At 44.2% G+C, this 14,294-nt stretch overlaps 1 protein-coding gene and 1 long non-coding RNA gene across 2 annotated transcripts in view; one reads left to right on the top strand and one right to left on the bottom strand.

Annotated features, from left to right (window-relative positions):
* SLC26A8 (solute carrier family 26 member 8) overlaps positions 1 to 14,294 on the top strand; it is a 3,758,415-nt gene that overhangs the window by 46,135 nt on the left and 3,697,986 nt on the right. The window lies entirely within an intron of this gene.
* Positions 6,211 to 7,180, bottom strand: LOC144753636 (uncharacterized). The gene is made up of 4 exons (XR_013594444.1): positions 7,090 to 7,180; positions 6,895 to 7,006; positions 6,719 to 6,793; positions 6,211 to 6,625 (listed from the first exon to the last, which is right to left on the bottom strand). It is a non-coding gene; the product is annotated as an uncharacterized LOC144753636 (long non-coding RNA).

Below are 14,294 nucleotides of genomic sequence, written 5' to 3'. Positions count from 1 at the left end.
GTACCATACACTAAATAACATGTTCTATAATCTGTATAAAGAACAACACTCCAAGGCCATAAGCAAGAGTGTATCAATTCATTATGCTATTTCCAATAGTGCTATCGGCGAGTAACCTGATACAGCTAGGTAGATCTAAAATTCAAACGAAGCTGCACTCACCTCTCCTTACGAATTCAATCAGTACGGAGAATCTTCATATAGTGAACAGATGTTCTTATGTGTCTAGAAATAGAATATGGATCATAGTCATATATCTAATGAAGATCAAGTATGTCACTATTGGTCTAGAGGAAATTAGCACTGTCTCTCACCAAAACACTGTTCATAATGTTATAGCCGAGTCACGCTATGACACATACCATACTATGTATCCGCACCGCACTAATTTGTACGACTCAATAAGGCCTAATCCTAAATACAAAAAGAGAGATACGAGAAGTATATAAACCCTTTGTAGTCATCATACCAAGTACATATTAGTCTCAGAACATATAATATCCTGTTGTGTTGGTGACATAGGATCTTATAAATAAAAAAGCTCCCTATATACACCATCCTTGAGTTTCGAGCACATTTAGAAAAAAGGGCGGACTCGACATGGTATTGAGACCAACTTATTTTTTATATATTCACACTTACCAAGACTTTGTTCATAGTGTCATATAATTACACTAATACTCCACTGTCTGCTGAAAAAAAAGAGTAACAGCTCAGGAAATAACCATGCTAAAACTAGTATGGACATAGCATCTAGTTATAATAATCAATACCAAAAGCCACATAGAGATTTCTTGTTATTATTAGAAGCTCACTTATTAGTCAAGCGTCAGTGTTCAGTGGAGTATTCTCTTCATTATTAGATAGATGTATGCCCCATGACCTTGGATAAGTCTGCAAAACAATAACATATATCGGTCCAACGACCTAGTAGGCATAGCATCATATTAAATAATAGTTTAAGTATAAGGAAATCATGTTAACTAATGATTTAAACATGTGGGAATCAGCATGTAATAGTCGAATTAACACCAACCACAGGCTTGGTGCATAATCCTCTAAAACTATTTCTATCCACCTTGATTAGCTCACAGCTCACTTATCAAACAGAATATAACCCCCAACGTCCAAAGCCGAAAGCAACTGGACTCGAAGTACCGTAAATCATTTAGAATGCAGATCAGTCCCTGTCCCCATATCACGTGACAAGTGCCTATTTTTAGCGACCAGAGGTTGTAGCAGTTTTCATATACACGGAGGCCATCTTGTAATGGGGCTCTGAATAACTAATATCAAACAGCTTTATATAACCAACTGCCTTGTTGCACGATATAAAAGTGTATATGTAGCCAGTTAGATTAAATTAGGTGAAAAACACTATGTAGTGAGTTGTCATACGCTTATATCTATCCTGAACAATATAAAAAGCAAAATTTGAAAGTTGAAAATTGGAACTCACATGAAAAATAAAACGTCAATATTCCATAGAAGATCCTCTTCAGTATTAAGTAGATGCGTGCCCCAAGACCTTGATAAGTCTGCAAGGTAATCACATGCAACGGTCTAATAACCTAGTAGTCACAACATCATGATAACTAAAGAATTTTTATCCCACAAAGCATAGGGAAATCAACGTATAGTTTACCGAGTTGGCACAAATCCCAAACTTATTGAGTGTTACACCATACTTTTTGCTAACAACCCTCCTATCTCTCCGCTGATGAGGTTGTAGTAGCTGATTCTCCTACGTACCAGTAGACTCCTTATGATTAGCACACCGTTACAACATTATTTTTTATGTTTCAATAATTATTCGAGGTTGACCAAGCCTATTGTTTGCCATCTTTTTCTTTTTTTTTTCTTGCTAGGATCATGTGCATTGGAAAGTATATGGACTTTATTATTTTCTTCGGACAATTTAAAAAAAATTCTGTTGTCATTAGCTCAACTTGGGTGACCGATATAATACGATTGACTGTGGCATTTATTGCTTTCGGTGCCAGGCGCTATTAATATAATTTCCGGGTGGTTGCACTACTTTATCATTTTTGTTAGCACAAAGGCCATTGGTGTCACAATTATGGCCTAGTATACAAATCATTCATATTCCTTTCTCTGTTCCGCGTGCATTAATTTGGGAACAGTTACTGTCACGTTGTCATGTTTAATTTTTCCCCTTGTATGTAGTTTTTACTATCATATACCATGACATCTTCATTTGTACTTTACTACTAGATGCGCTACGGGGACGGACTCGTTTCCCGATTCAATTCCGCCAACAATCCCATTTTGGTGAGTGTTTTCATTCATCCCATGGACTTCAGACTTTTCACTGAGTGTTAGAAGCCGGCATTCCCACGCACACCGTTGTTGTCAAGTGTGTGACCCGGACACCCCACCCTCCCCCGCTCCCACGTTAGGCCAAGAAAGGACACCATCCGAGACAGCCCTTCTTACCCACTTAGTAGCTTGACACGAGCAGCCAAGTTTATCTCCAAGGCACGAGTGTTCAGTATGTGCAACCAAGCCCACAACAATCCTACTGATGTCACCACAAATGGACTCCACAAAAGTTTGTATAAAACGAGTTTCTTTATATAGAAAGATATAGGAAATGACCACACGATACAACTTCCACACTTATACAATGGGTAATATTGTTTCCGGTGGGTTGGGCGGTTCTAATCCCCAAGCACAGCTTCTAACCTACACTTACCCTGACTTTTAACCGTTCTCAACAGGTTAGGTAAGTCGTATCACTAGAATCACACACGTTGCAAAATACAAGAAATACTGCACTACTTAACGATGGGTTCCTGTACAGTGCACAGTGAAACAATCAATGCGTAGCGTCACAATCATGTGCTGAGTCAACACAAGATAATGCAACTTGGTTCGCTACCAGCATGCCCTGTTCAAGAAAGAAATACAGCAATGCATCACGCTGCAATTATGTACAATGTGATAGAAAGACAATGCAATGCATATCGCCACCAGCATGCCCTGTGCAAGGAAGGAATAAGGTAATGCGTCACAGTGCAATTCAGTACAGTGCAGTAAACAATGCAGTGCGCTACGCTAGGATCCTGTATCCTGCAAGAGAAACATAACTTAGTGGGTAGCTCACAAACCCCTGAGTTTGTTAAGCACCACTAGTGTCAGACGTTGTCCAATAGCTCGATAGTTTGTTAGCAGCAAATATGCAAAGTGTTATACGACTGTTTTTTGAAGTTATGCAACCAGCAGCCCCCAACACGGATCACCGATGGCACCCAAGTTCTACTCCGGACCCTGGCCCCTGTACTGCCCCGTCCGGGACCAGCACTGGCGCACACAGCTGCCAGCAGCGAGAGGCAGAGAGAGTGTCCCTCTGAGCCTGCACCCCGCCCCAGGCTATGATCCACTTTATTGGGGGGGGGGGCGTGAACCCACTCTCCTCTCCTCCAGCAGCGTATTGGCCTCACTCCAGTACCTTGTTGTCACTACGGGCAAGGCGCGCTCGCGCCGGTAGTTCAGCTCCTGCGGGGCCGCCGGTTCGGGCCGCCAACCTTCAGCACAAACTCCTTCCACGAAACCTTCCCCACAACGCTGGTGCCACCCCACATTGCCTTCGAGGGCCCGAACACTTGGCCCTCCTCTCCAGCGCTGTTAGGACTTCTCCGCTCCCCGGTACTCCTCACCAGCACCTCCGGTGGCACCTTCGACACGCACCCCCAGCGCGTCTGAGACTCACTCCTCCTGCGACACTCTTCACTAAGCCTCTGCTGGTACCTTGACACACACCCTGTGCTTCCGAGGATCGCACCGTCTCCAGGTGCACACGATCTTCAGGCACTCTCCTCTAGTGCCGCAACTACACACCCACACGCACCCTGGAGACCCACCTCATTTCTTAGTGCACACTATGATCCGGGCGTTCTTCACTTATGCCCTGGCTGCACCACCACAAGCCGACTCGCTTGTCGGAGACTCACTCCTTCTGAGTGCCCACATTGTCTCGGCTCTCTTTACTAGTGCCTGGACTGCACTGCGACACGCACCCCTTGCGCGTCTCGAATCTCGGCTCTCTACCACGATGCCCACAATAAACAGGCGCTCCAACACCTGTTGCCGCACCAAGACACGCACCCTGCACGTCAGAGTCTTGATTCGCTCTGGGTGCCCACGATCACCTTAGGCACCCCTTTGGAGGTCTCAGGCTGCCACGACACGGTCCCATCACCGCGCCACTTGAGACTTCCTGGAAACTTTTATGTTCCTGGGTTTCTGCACAGGGAGCCAGCTCTCCTCAGGCCCTTTGGGTACAGGACGCAGCACACAGCCAAGTCCTGCTCAGGAAGAAGTGGGGACTCGACCCACTGCAGCACCCCTTCAGTCTTTCCTGTGTCAAGAGCTACAAACTGCCCACAAGCCCCAGATCACGAAGCAAGGGTCAAGTGTCTCCCGCAACCTATTTAAAAACTCTTCCTAAGGCAGAGGTTTTCTTCCTGATCACGGACAGGTCAAAGCCGCCAGAGACTCAACCAGTCCACGTCGTCTTCAAAGCTCTCTCAGCACTTCTCTGAACGATATCAATGACATCATCAACATGACCAAAGTCTTGGGGTTACAGTCCTTTCAGTTAAACCCCTCTTTGTCTTTGAAGTTTCCTTGTGGTCAGGGGTCCCCGATTTCACCTTAAATCAGTCTTGCGTATCTCCCCCCCAGTCTCACCGTCCTCTTTGATACTGGGGGCCTGAATCTTTAATCACTCAGAGGGAGATGGGCCCATTGTTTTATGGCTCTGACCCAGGCCTCATCACCTCGCAAAGCCTCTCCTTCTCCCCGCTCCAGGTGCAAAGTAGGCTGGCGCCGTCTCCACCCCTCCCTCAGCCTTTCTCACCTCCCAAATCCAGGCAGGCAATTCACATTCCTCTGAGACACACAAAAAGGTCTAAAGCACAAATCCTGCCATTTTCTCAAACAGCGGTTTCTGGACACACAGCGACAAAACCATCTACCCAAAAAGATGCGCTATGACGCTGTGAGTTCAGACATACCAAACTTCACTGTTCCATTTCCAATTCTTGGGAAACTAGGCTAACATTTCTCCCCAATCTGTCCTGTGGGCAGGATGGCCTTTCACCAGGGAAAATGAAATGGAGTATTTTCCACCGTCAGGGCCTAGCACCCACACTGGCCCCGGTCCTGCCTTTTACCTACACTACACCCTGCCTCAGACTTACCCAGGACGTCCTACAGGGGCGCCCCATGTTTATCCAAAAGGGAAAGTCAGGCCTGACAAGTGGTAGCACTTGTCAGAACAACATGCTAATTTAGCATAATGCTCGCAGGCCTTACACTGAAGACCTATGTTCCCTCTCTGCGCATTTCTTCAGTAGTAGCCCTGGCACACACAGTGCACTTTACTTAGGTCTCTTTCTAGTAAGGCAATCATACCAACCAGAGACAACCAATTACCACTACAATGTATACAGGGATCCTCTGTACTTGCACACTGATTAGCAGTGGCAAGTACCTACAGCATCTAACTTCACAACTCTCTGTCAGGAAAACGGTCTAGGGGAAAAGTAAAAAGTTTTAGTGAACTTTAGCCAACAAGGCCAAGTCCAACACCGTGTATTAGGGTGTGTAGAGTTGGTGATGGTATTGGAGTGACACAAAATATTGCCTCTTTACATTAAAAGTTCCTCACTCGTACACTTGCAACCTCAACTTCATATTTAGCATTGCACGCATGTGGTACCAGGGCCCTTATCACTCTGCCTCTCAGATTCTCTCTTATCCAGTCTACTTCACCTGGTGTCTTCTGATATCTTCTCTTTTAGTTTGAGGTACAGAATCAATTTAAATCATTTTATATAAGAACATTAATGAATATGATATAGGGTTTATGTTTATCTTCCTTTTATGTATTAGATTGATTATTTTTCATACTATGTGTATAGGTCATTTTTAACTTCTTATATTATGTTGTTTTTAAAATATCACAATATTGTATTCAGTGCATTGATTACAATATATCTGTCATTCCAGCCTTGAAAAAGTCTGAGTACAGACGAAACACGTGTTGGCTAATCGTGTGCTGGAAATATTCTTTGATCAAACAACACAATTGCCAGTGCTGAAGATAAGGATTTTTATACTATTTTTCAAAAAATGGTTGTTATGAACATAACATAATAACCTGCTTTAGAGATTGCAAAAAAATGAATTTTTATTGCTATTTTTTAGACATCATTAAATTTTGAACACATGATTATTTTGTGCATGAAAATACAAATGAAACATACAGACTATATACATTTATATACAATACAGTTCAAATACACTAAACATTATAGCACGCTACACATTCCCACACTCTTGGCCATCCATTCATACCATACGACTTCATAAAAGCATACCCACGGGTTCCGGTGTCAACGACACTTTAAATATACAAAATAAACCAACGTTTTTTTTGTTCAAATTATAATTTTTCGATGTTCTAATTAGAGGAAAATCCTCACGCTATTTACAAACATGATTACAGTCCAATGTTTAAAGTGACCCGGAACCAGGTCGGTCGACGCGTTTCAAACCCAACTAAGTGATAGGGTTCTCCTCAGGACCAATAATCTCACTAGAAAAGAAAGAAACACTACTTTTAGATTTTATACTCCAAAAATGAATCTGAGGCCACTTTCTGTCTTACAACCTGCTACCCTCTTCCTACCTTAAATCTTGGGTCAAGGCTCAAAAACCTGTATGTCGCAAAAAGTTGCAATTCCACACTCGCACCAGGAAGGAGCTAGAGGGAAAAGTAAAGTAAACCATTTTTAGACGAACCATTCCACAGTTACCCATTCATAAAACACTCATTGTTAGGCCCTAAACAGTTGATCCACTTACCCGCTCCAAAAAGCGGCTTCCTGCTTGATAACACCGTTTTCAGTCAATACGCTATGAGGCTGTCCTTGTTTCCCATAGCCGCCAATGCGGGTACTTAGTTTTCTTCCAGTGACTACGGAGGGAAAGGGGGTGTGTCAGACTATGTATATAACCCATTCTGACTCCCTATTTCGCGCTGCAGTCCTCCTTGCTTACCATAACACTCGGTGATTTCCGTCCTCCAAATGTGCTCAAAGTCCTTCCTTCGGTGTTCGAATCGTTGTGTTTCCAGCATAGGCTGTTTCCTGTATATTGCCCAATATCCGGATAATGGTGTTGGGAAATGTAGTCTTTTTAAACAATTATAGGAGCACAGAGGGATACTGGAGCGGGTCGCCCTCCACTCAAATTCAGCAAAACAATAATGTAGTCTACCAACATATTTTAAGTCCCCGTGCGCAGTGAAAGGATTGAACTACTAGAGTTCAGTGAGTGGTGGCATAAACTACTTCCTGTATATTTGCCCAATATCCGGTTGGCGGTTCTGGGAAATGTAGTTTACCTACATATTTTTTGTTTCCCCGGGTGCAGTGGAAAGGAAAAGTCTATCTGTTGTACGTGACGTCTGGGGTTCAATGAGTAGTGGCGGTGGCTCTGATCATATACGCAACTTGCAGTGCTTAAAACCCAACCGCTGCAATTGACATTGAAAATATAGAGAGATTATCCAGTATTGGGGTATCTTTCATAGATTCACATGCCTGAATCATTCCCCGTCGACGAGGCGGGAGTCCCACGGTAAATAAAAAAGCAGTGCAAAAAGCACTTTGTAGTAGTAGTAGGCCCTAGGAATAGGCCTGAGGCCTAAATTATAGTAGCCTATCTACCTCATTATGTAAAAAAGACCAAAGTCTTTGCTCCAACCAATCAGCTCACAGCACCCTCCAGAACCCTCTCTGCAGAGCCAGCTCTCCTCAGATTTTCACCGCACGTCGTGGGTGAAGGGAGTCTCCCTGAGCTCTGCTCAGTTTTTTCTTCAGTTTTACTTCTTTTTGGATTACAAGCTCATACTTCATTTTTCTGACCCAATTAAGGCGGTAATATGGTAGAATGGCAGTTAACAAGGTAATAGACTATGATTTATGTCTAACCTTTTCCTCAATAACTCTCACGTTCTGAGAGATGAGGCCGCTTTGGGTCAGAGACTTTTACACTTCTGAGGAGGATGAGGAGAGGTAGAAGTGAGAAGTCGCGCCAGGAGCCCACTGAGGGCGCGCATAAAAACCTGCCACTTCTGAGGAGGATAAGGTGAGGTCGAAGGGAGAAGTCGCGCTACTGAGGGCGCGCATAAAAGCCATAAGATTCACCTTGAGTCTTTATAGGCACTTCTCACAGAGGATACAACTCCCTTTTTTCATCCCTGACACTACATCAGGGAAGCCCTCTTGACCGGACATTAGGAGTATATACCGAATATCTCCATGTCTAATATTACTGCCTCACCAAAATGATCCTCATCTACGATGATCGTCGACGACGGCATCTTCCTCGATGGTCATCGACGATGGCCTCTTCTACGAGGGTTGTTGACGACCGCCTCATCTACGGTGGTCGTCGACGACAGCCTCGTCTACGACGGTCGTCGTCGACGGCTTCGTCTATGACGGTCGTCGTCGACTGCATCGTCTACGACGGTCGTCGACGACGGGCCTCGCCTACGACGGTCGTCGACGACGGGCCTCGTCTACGGCGATCGTCGACGACGGGCCTCGTCTATGACGGTCGTCGACGACGGGCCTCGTCGACGACGGGCCTCGTCTACGACGGTCGTCGATGACGGTCGTCGATGACGGGCCTCGTCTACGATGGGCCTCGTCTACGACGGTCGTCGTCGACGGGCCTCGTCTACGACGGTCGTTGACGACGGCCGCACATTGATGACTGCTGATCTTTGATAGTGTCATCTACAATGGCAATGCCTTGCTACGACGGCCGTCTATGACAGCTTTATCAAGGTAGCTTCATATACATATGGCCTCATTTGTGCATGGTCTATACTACACATGGCTCCATCTATGCATGGTATCATCTATGGCTGACCATCATTCAATTGCCTCATCTATGAGTGCCTCATCTACGGAGGATATCACCTATTTTAACCTCATCTATGATGGTATTGCTATGACTGTCTTCTATGACAGCATCATTCACTAACAATGGCCACGTTTACCAATGGCCACGTTTACCTCCAATGGCCTTGTCTACCAATGGCTTCCTCTGTAAAGGGCTTGCTCGCATAATGGCCTTGTATGCCAATGGCCTTGTCTTACAATGACCTAGTCTACCAATGACCTAGTCTATCAATGGCTCTATCTATCAATGGTTTTATCTACCAATGGCCTCATCTCCTGATGATCTCATCTACCAATGGCCGCATCTACCGATGGCCTCATCTACGAAGGGCAAATGGCCCCATTTGTTACCCTCATCTACGGATGCCCTCACTTATGAATGCCTCATCTTCAATGGCATTGTATATGGCTGTCGTCTGACAGCCTCGTTTGGAAGGGTTGCTCATGACGGTCATCTATGACATCGTGCTAGTCTGCAATTACCCCGCTTACATGACCATGTCTACGACAAAGTCTATCATGAGATTGGCTGAGATGGCTTCAGCGGTAAGAGCATCATATATATTCTTCACGTAGTGGGCAACAGCTAGATTTTCACTGCCAACTACAGGCACACAGAATATATCCTTCATGGTTTCGAGGAGGTATGCATCACGAGAGTGGTACGTATAATAGACTAAGTCTATTCCAACAGTTTTTCTGCGCATAGAATAGAAATAATGTGTACCTACTAGCAGCCCATCCAATCTGATAGGCCACCGTTCGACTAGATTCAGTAACTTCACAGACTGCTCATTAGCAATCTACAATCCTGCAATACCTATCTCCACACCGCCTTACAAAGAAGGATGTCATCTGAACCTTATAAAAAAAAATATATATATATATATATATATATTTTTTTTTTCACAAAGGGAGACGAAACTGCACTTCTGGGGGCTTCAGTTCACAGCATTCTTTTATTTGGCAAACAGCATTTCGCACCACAACGCGTTTCAACATCCGTCTTTCTCAAGTGGCGCCAAAATCATGTTGCTCCAATTGACACGCCTTAAATACAATTAATGGCATTCTGGGATTTGTAGTGTCTATTGTGTTATTGCACGTGGAAGTCCCGAAATAATTAATTGCACAGTGCTCTTTAGTATTGCATTTTCCCATATGCCAATTTATACTTTGTGGCAGTTCAAAAACAAATTGTCTTTCGTTTTTCATTGAATTCATAAAAGAATGCTGTGAACTGAAGCCCCCAGAAGTGCAGTTTCGTCTCCCTTTGTGAAAAAATTAACTTGGGTTGTGGTCTTTAACCCCCAGCTGTACTAGCTGCAAGAGCGCGCCGCTTGTGACCACTTTGCTTTGAATCTGAAATAAAAGTGGCAGCGCCCGGTGGATGTGAATACTTGCAACAAAGAAATGGCGAGGAGATAATTATCCCCTGCGTGTGTACTATACACAAGAAGAAGCTGGATACAAGTTCCGACTTCATCAACGCCGAGCGCAAATCTAGACTTGAAGGACAGTCTCATCATGAAGTGAAGGTGAGAGCTGTCCTTGTATTCTGACACCGAAGCTGTCCGTGAAATAATGGGAGTAAGGGCCTGGGAGCTGGCAATGAAAAACGAAAGACAATTTGTTTTTGAACTGCCACAAAGTATAAATTGGCATATGGGAAAATGCAATACTAAAGAGCACTGTGCAATTAATTATTTCGGGACTTCCACGTACAATAACACAATAGACACTACAAATCCCAGAATGCCATTAATTGTATTTAAGGCGTGTCAATTGGAGCAACATGATTTTGGCGCCACTTGAGAAAGACGGATGTTGAAACGCGTTGTGGTGCGAAATGCTGTTTGCCAAATAAAAGAATGCTGTGAACTGAAGCCCCCAGAAGTGCAGTTTCGTCTCCCTTTGTGAAAAAATTAACTTGGGTTGTGGTCTTTAACCCCCAGCTGTACTAGCTGCAAGAGCGCGCCGCTTGTGACCACTTTGCTTTGAATATATATATATATATATATATATATATATATATATATATATATATATATATATATATATATATATATATATATATATATATATATATATATATATATATATATATATATATATATATAAAAATAATTTCTCTACTTTGGCAGTGGCCTCTAGTAGAGCTGACAATCTTTTATCCTTGATCGGTTTCTATGATCGTCCAATGTGGTTGGACATGGCGAATTTCAATGACCTCATTCCTGAGGACCGAAAGCGGGATGCAGGAAAGATTCTGTTGGAAGGTGCACGCCAGGAATGGCTTAAAGCCGCTACCTTCAGCCCTGAGCGAAGTTTCTAGGCATGGCCTATGATGATGAGTTGTCGGTTTGATAAACATTTGAATGACGCCCCCTTATTTATAAAACCGGGCACTGATAATGCACGATCATTAAGCACCCTTTAATATGGGCGCGGATCTTTCAGAGAAGCGTGATAAAGGGGTTTTCTTCAAGAAGAAGATACCAAAACCAATCGGATGAACAGTATCAATCTCAGTACAGCCTTGCAGCCAGGCATCTTTCCGTAGATAGTCTGTCTACTTTCTCCCGTCACGAACGAGATTTAAGTATCCAGACTGAGACACTAACAGGAGGCCATGATCACCACAAGGTTCCAATCATTTTATCCTTTTCTCGCGTGGTCCCGAAGGTTTCAGGTTTTTGTTTCCAAGCAACAAGGAACTATATCGGACCAATGTGTTCTAAACCTAGTAACCAATGGCCACTCCCTGGAATTCATCAATCAGCCATATACTACTCCGCCCAGGGGTCCCCCTCCCCCTCGATTTCACAACAATTATGTTATTTAAACAAAGGATATTTTATGGCTTCTCTGGATGGAGAGGGTGCGAATTTCCACATACTTGTCCACCCCAAACAGCACGCATATTTTCGCTTTCATGCGGCTGACGCCCATTATAGGTGCGTAGTGCTCCCGTTTGGACTGAGTCGTCACCAAGAGCCTTTCACGAAGTACTTGGTACTAGTGGCAGCAACATTGAGATCTTGAGGAATGCATGTGTTCCCCTGTCTAGACGATTGGCTGCTTAAAGGTCCTTCTGAACACGAAATCAGGATTGCCACAGTAGATGTACCCATCTCATTTTTTCTCTGGGGCTGATTCTCAACGACAGCATATTGCAGTTAGGCCCTCTCCAAGTAAATGTATTTTCTCGGAGCAGGTTTAGACACAATCCACAACAAAGCATTCTGGTCACACGACCACCAGTTGTGTTTTCAAAAATGGGCAAGGTTAACTTCATAAGGTCAGTTTCAGTTCAAATGTTTGTTTCGTTCCTGAAGATGTGCTCTTCAGCGATACATCTCATACCATTAGCATGGCTCAAAATGACACCTTTTCAGATAGAACTACAGTTTGAAGATCAATAACCAATGGGTTCGTTCGACGATACCATCAAGGTTACGCCGTGCATGATCAATCCTGTACATTGCTGGTCGCAGAGAGAGAATATTGCCCAGGGTCGCACGTTCCTGCAAACCATTCCAGGGTTTGTTTTAACGATTGATGCCTCCATGGAAGGATGGGGAGGTCATCGGCAGGATTTGCAGAATTCAAGGAACATAGTCTCAAAGACAACGACAACAGCAGATCAACAGGCTTGAGCTCCACATTGCTGTTCTGTTCCCCCAAGCATTTCGCTTGAGGATTGAGGGTTTGTCTGTGCCAGTACAGACCGCAAACACCATCCGCATGTCTTGTATCAATACACAAGGAGAAACTACATCTGCTATACTCTCGCAAGAGGTTCAGGAATTGTGCGAAGGAGTTGCATTGCACAAGATGTCTTGAGAGCCGAACACGTCAGGGCTCTCCACAATGCTCTGAGCATGTCTCAGTCGGACTGTCACGAGTGGACGCCGGAAAAGGGACAGGTGAACCCAGTTTTCCAAGTTTGGGTTAATCTGGCACGGGATCCATTTGCATTCAGAGAGAACAAGGACGGCCGATCTTATGCCAGCAGGTTTCCTTAACAGGAATCAAGAGGGAATGCCCTGTCCATGCAAGGGTCAGGGGTTTGTGCGTATGAGTTTTCCCCCAATACCATTGGTTCCGAAGGTGTTCTGTAAGATGAAGCTGCAAGGTTACCATCTGATTCCGATTGCACACCGTTGGTCAATATTGGTTCTCAGAACTTCTGCTATTGTTTATAGACAAGCCCATTCGGCTGCGGCTTGGGCCTACGATATTGTCAGGGTACGAAGATCAAGTGGTTCGTCCGGATCCACAGTCATTACTATTGCACGCACAGCTTATCATTTGTTAGAGTTCAAGGGCATCAACGTTTCAAAGAACTGTTGTGAAATTTTGGCCGATTCTCGTGCCTGAGGCGCAATCAAGGCTTATCGCCTCAAATGGAAGCGATTTTGCGGTTAGTGTGAGATGATAGCAATTCACTCAATTACAGTTACTGCAGAACAAGTTCTCCATTATCTGCTCTTCTAGCCAAGTCTCGGCTTAGTTTTTTCTTCAACAAACAAAATGCGTCTTGCTGCTCTTTCCAGAATTAGGAAATGTTAAATTTTTTCTTTTTTCTGCTCTTCGGCGCTTGTCAGACAGTTTATGAAAGGGCTTTTCCGAGCCTTTCTCTCCAGTGCGAGCACCCTCCCAGAGTGAGCACTCTGCATTGCTAGTGCGGTTAATGCAGTGTACATTTGAGCTGATCCATAAACCAGCTCTCAGATTCCTCACCTGGAAGGTTGCCCATTTACTGGTTCTTACTTCGGAGAAAAGGGTTCGTGAAATCTAAGCTTTCACTATAAGGAACACCTCCTCCTTACAATTTCCTCGGAACTATGTCACCCTTTGGTCGAATCCTGGGTTCATTTCTAGGGTACCGACACAATTTCATTCTAACGAACCGGTAAGATTAAGGACATGCATGTTTTCTTTCCAAATCCTTCAACCCCAGCGGACAGAACATTGCATTCTTTTGACATCACAAGATGCTTAAACTTCTACTCCAGAGAACCAAGACTTTTAGAAAATCAGATCATCTGTTTGTGACTTATGGCCAGATTACATTGGGTATAGCGGTCACTAAAGCTACGTTTTCTAGATGGATAGCCTATGCCATCCAGTTCTGTCACATCAATAAACGACCATTGACATGGTCTGTTCGATCTCATTCCACAAGAGCTGTGGCAGCATCTGCAGCTTTGTTTGCAGGGATGACGCTTGAAAACATTTGCCGTGCTGCGACATGGAAGAATGTCCTACCGTTCGGGGCAATTT

Source organism: Lissotriton helveticus, chromosome 5_1, assembly GCF_964261635.1.
Source record: "Lissotriton helveticus chromosome 5_1, aLisHel1.1, whole genome shotgun sequence".
NCBI lineage: Eukaryota > Metazoa > Chordata > Amphibia > Caudata > Salamandridae > Lissotriton > Lissotriton helveticus.
The sequence above is the reverse complement of the archived record's forward strand: the minus strand, read 5'-3'. Positions and strand labels throughout refer to the sequence as shown.